This window comes from Aquarana catesbeiana, linkage group LG03 (assembly GCF_042186555.1).
Source record: "Aquarana catesbeiana isolate 2022-GZ linkage group LG03, ASM4218655v1, whole genome shotgun sequence".
In the NCBI taxonomy this organism is placed as follows: domain Eukaryota; kingdom Metazoa; phylum Chordata; class Amphibia; order Anura; family Ranidae; genus Aquarana; species Aquarana catesbeiana.
Window position 1 is genome coordinate 37,565,707 of NC_133326.1, and position 5,628 is coordinate 37,571,334.

The window sequence follows — 5,628 nt, forward strand, 5'->3', positions numbered from 1 at the left end:
TATATATATTTGTGTCCATAAGTTTACATACCCTGGCAGAATTTATGATTTCTTGGCCAATTTTCAGAGAATATGAATGACAAGACAAAGACGTTTCTTTCACTCATGGTTAGTGTTTGGATGAAGCCATTTATTATCAATCAACTGTGTTTACTATTTTTAAATCATAATCACAACAGAAACATAATCCAGTTCTTAATAACGTATATTGCCCCTTTAAAACATCAATGACAGCTTGAAGTCTTTTCTGGTATTTGTGGATGAGGCTCTTTATCGTCTCAGATGGTAAAGCTGCCCATTCCTCTTGGCAAAAAGCCTCCAGTTCCTGTAGGGCTGTTTTGCATGAACTGCACGTTTGAGATCTCCCCAGAGTGGCTCAATGATATTGAGGTCAGGAGACTGAGATGACCAACCTTCCATTTATTCTGCTTTAGCCAATGACAGGTCGACTTGGCCTTGTGTTTTGGATCATTGTCATGTTGGAATGTCCAAGTAGGTCCCATGGGCAGCTTCCTGGCTGATGAATGCAAATGTTCCTCCAGTATTTTTTGATAAAATACTGCATTCAATTTGACATCAATTTTGACCAAATTTCCTGTGCCTTTGTAGCTCACACATCCCCAAAACATCAGCGAACCACCTCCGTGTTTCACAGTAGGAATGGTGTACCTTTCATCATAGGCCTTGTTGACTCCTCTCCAAATGTAGCGTTTATGGTTGTGGCCAAAAAGCTCAATTTTGGTCTCATCACTCCAAATGACTTTGTGCCAGAAGGTTTGAGGCTTGTCTCTGTGCTGTTTGGTGTATTGTAAGCGAGATACTTTGTGGCATTTGCGTAGTAATGGCTTTCTTCTGGTCACTCAACCATGCAGCTCATCTTTCTTCAAGTGTCTCCTTATTGTGCATCTTAGAACAGCCACACCACATGTTTTCAGAGAGTCCTGTATTTCACCTGAAGTTATTTGTGGGTTTTTCTTTGCATCCCGAACAATTTTCCTGGCAGTTGTGGCTGAAATTTTAGTTGGTCTACCTGACCGTGGTTTGGTTTCAGCAGAACCCCTCATTTTCCACTTCTTGATTAGAGTTTGAACACTGCTGATTGGCATTCTCAATTCCTTGGATATCTTTCTATATCCCTTTCCTTTTTTATACAGTTCAACTACTTTTTCCTGCAGATCCTTTGATGATTCTTTTACTTTCCCCATTACTTAGAATCCAGAAACGTCAGTGCAGCACTGGATGAAAGATGCAAGGGTTTGTCAGGAGTCCAGAAACGCATTGACCTTTTATATACACACACACTAATTACAAGCAAACAGATCACAGATGAGGATGGTTACCTTTAATAGCCATTCAAACCCCTTGGTGTCAACTTGTGTGCATGTTATCAGGCCAAAATCAACAGGGTATGTAAACTTTTGACCAGGGTCATTTGGGTAGTTTCTGTTGTGATTATGATTTAAAAAGAGTAAACACAGCTGATTGATAATACATGGCTTCAGCCAAACACTAACCATGAGTGAAAGAAAAGTTTTTGTGTTATCATTCATATTCTCTGAAAAATGGCCAAGAAATCATAAATTCTGCAAGGGTATGTAATCTTATGAGCACAACTGTGTATATAGGGTGGCTTCAATATAGGGTGGGCTTGTGACGCAGAGCATGGCACCACCCAGGTGTTACAACAGCGAATGAATATTCATTTTTGAAACACTGATCCTCAATCTGGCCAATCAAAAGTAGGTCTGAGACCCGTTTTCCGATTGGCCGAAAAGAGAAGAGTCCCAATTGGCCGCTGAGAAGGAGAGAGGAAATGGAAGCCACTGCGATTCCTGTGGAGAGCAGAGGAAGCAGCTGCCGAAGCCCAGGAGAAGCTGCCCACCATAGATGGGGTAAGGGCTCCAGACCTGAATGACCGGGGGGGTGGTACTGTTTGCCCCCCCCCCAAAAAAAAAAAAATTACCACTGGCCACCACTGCCAACAAGGCAACCCAGTAAGCGGATTCTGGTTGGTCCGTTAGGAAATGGCCAAAATTTGAACACTGTGGGGGTTATTTACTAACATTGGAGAGTGCAATATCTGGTGCGACTCTGTAAAGAAACCAATCAGCTTCCATGTTTATTGCCAAAACTTATTTGAACAAGCAGAATTTAGAAGCTGATTGGCTACCATGCACAGCACCAGTTTTACTTAATCTACCCCTGTATGTCTAGCATCAGACTATAGGGTAAAAGGACATCCCGATAATGGGAACAATAAATTGATTCTTTTACTGAGTGGTGAGTTGTGGGTTAGGTTGTGGTTACACAAGTACAACAGCTATTTCTGAATGTTCATAAGCAGTACATTCACAACTAGCTAATATATATTCAAATATGGCTTTATATAAAACATAAAAAACTTGTATGCTTACTGTAAGACTAGTACTTTCCTAGTTTGCATATAGTGACACAGGTGTATTTTCTGCAGTACTGATGAAAAGATGATAATGACCCAAGGAAACACTGTCCTAATTATCTTCAATGCATAATACGGTAATTGCAATTACTTCAGTATGATACAGCACCTGAGTGCAGGAGTCACATTTACTTATCTTCACAGACACTTTCTTGGATGTCATTCAATGTTTCCATAACCTTTTTGGTTTATGTGTAGAACAATCACTTACCATACTGTAGTTCCCATATCCATGAACAAGGTCAAAAAACAGAACTCCTTTGCAGATTTGGTCAAACAGCTTTTGGCTATGAAAAGGGAAAAAAAAAAAAAAGACAGTTTTTGTAGCTTTTTCATGTTAATTTAAAAAAAAAAAAAAAAAAGGTGATTTGCATTGGATCTAGATTTGCATTGGATCTCCAAACACATGGAAATCATATGCTACTCTATGGTGATGATTTACTAAAGGAAATTAGGCTGTTCAATTTTGAAAGTGACAGCGCAGCACTTGTAAATTCTACCTACACACAGTAACATGCATAAAGAAAGTGCTAGAAAAATAAGGGATTGTTACCACTAAATGGCATCAATCCTTAAAGCGGACCTTCAGTCATTTTGTTTCATCTTTCCATCTATTAAATCTTCTACCCTTGTTGTTTTAACTTTGGATAGTAAAACATTTTTTTTCTGCCAGTAAATACCATATGAAAGGTGCAATTTCACTTTTAATCACTAGTACTGACCAGGGCATTTTTTCTCAGAGAATATGTGCAGGAACTCCCCCTTTTGGGAGTTACCCTTTGTCTTTGCCCCTACCTACCTCTGAGCACCAGTCCTTGGTTCCACCCCCTACCCACCGCCCAGCACTGCCTATTTTAGAGAATACAGAACCAAATAACATTTGTGGTACTAAGTCATTTTTATGGAATTTGTTATTGATAACAAGAAAAGCAGTAAAATAGACCCCCCCACAGCCAACAACAATAGATCCACCAGCAACAATAGATCCTCCCCCTATAACAATGGACCACCTACAACAAAATACCACCCAGCAACAAAAGACCCTCTAGCAGCCAGCTATAATAGACTGCTCCCTCAACAGTAGATCCCTCCCAGCGACAACTGACCCCCCAGCAACATAAGACCCACCCCAGCAACAATAGATCCCCCACCAGCAACAATAGACCTCCCCAGCAGCAATCAACCCTTCTGCAGAAATAGACCCCCTCCAGCAACAATAGATCCATCAGCAGCCAGCATCAATAGACACTGTAGCACAACCCAGCACTCCTTGCCATTATATTCATTCAACGGGGCGCTTTAAATTTGTTATTTTTTTTCCTTATTTATTTTACTTTTTATTTTTACACTGTCCCTTAAAAAAAAAAAAATGGGATTACTTGTATTCCTATTACAAGGAATGTAAACATCCCTTGTAATAGAAAAAAAAAGCATGACTCTTTAATCACTTCAATACCGGGCACTTTCGCCTCTTCCTGCCCTTGACAATTTTGAGCTTTCAGTGCTGTCATACTTTGAATGACAATTGCGCGGTCATACAACACTGTACCCAAACTACATTTTTATCATTTTCTTCCCACAAATAGAGCTTTCTTTTGGTGGTATTTGATCACCTCTGCGGTTTTTATTTTTAGCTAAACAAACTTAAAAAGACCAACGTTTTTGAAAAAAGAAGTTTTTCTTCATTTCTGTTATAGCATTTTGTTTTCTCCTTCACTGATGGGCACTGATGAGTCTGCACTGATGAGGCGGCACCGATGGGCACTGATGAGTTGGCACTGATAAGGTGGCACTGATGGGCACTGATGAGGAGGCATTGATATGTAGAATTGATGGGCACTGATAGGCAGCACTGATATGCAGCACTGATGGGCACTGACCGACGGCACTGATTGGCACTGATAGGTGGCACTGATTGGCACTGACAGGTGGCATTGATGGACACTACTAGATGGCACTGATGGGCAGCACTGATTGGGCAGGTACTGACAGGTGGTAATGCTGGGCACTGATTGGCACTGTGATGGACACTGATTGGCACTATGGTGGGCACTGATTTGCACTGTGGTGGGCACTGATTGGCACTTTATTGAGCACTGGCAGGGGGTTATGATGGGGCACTGACTGGGCACCAATTGGCAGCTTATGGGTACAGTTGATGGGGGCTGTGCTGATAATCAACGTGCTGATTATCAGCACAGACCCCCCTCTGACAGGGAGAGCCGCCGATCGGCTCTCCCTGTCAGCGCGAACCGAGAAATGCTGTTTACCGGCACTTCCTGGTTCACGCGATGATCAGCTGTGATCGGTCACAGCTGATCAAGTGGTAAGAGGCCTCTGTCCGAGGCTTCTTATCATGATCGGAGATGTGGCGTGTCAGACTGACATGCCGTACTCGCGATTGCCGTGATGCACACCCCCGCGGGCCCTCTCCGGCATGTTATCCTGCTGGACGTCATATGACGCCCAGTCAGGATAACAGAACCACTTCCTGGATGTCAATCTGTTATAGGCCGGGCGGGATGTGGTTAATGTGAGATCTGGGGTCAAAAAGACCTCTGATCTCACATTTACACTTAAATGCAATAAAAAATTAATAAAAAAATCTTTTTTTTTTAATTAAAAATTAAAAACACTCATGAAATGGCAGCCTAAGCCTGGAGCTCTCATCAGCCGGCCAGACATTCACGGCAAAAGGGCAAGATTTCATCCCCACTATTCATGATCACCGACCCTATTACCTCCCTTCCAGAAGTTCAGAAGATGCTAGCCTGGTTTAGCAAAATTTCTTACTACAAAGTCAACTAAACCAAATCATATATCATGAACCTGGATGTCGATGCCACAACTAGCATCCTTCTTCAACAACGATTCCCCTATACCTGGGCAGAATAATACAAGAATAACCTACCTTGGCGTCTAGCTAACCAAAACCACTAAAACGCTATTCCACCTCTCCACTGTGGTCCTGTAAAATTCCCCAACCTGCTTGGATCCCTCTTAGTGCCCCCATTGCACGTCAAAAAGGAATTTCACTCTTCTACAACGTCCTTCAACAAAAAAGCGTCTTTACTAAAACAACTCTGCTAGTAAAATGCAAGCCAAGCTTGAGCGGAATTCTGTCGGAAAAAACATCCAAGATTTTTCCAACGGAAAATCCACTCGTGTGT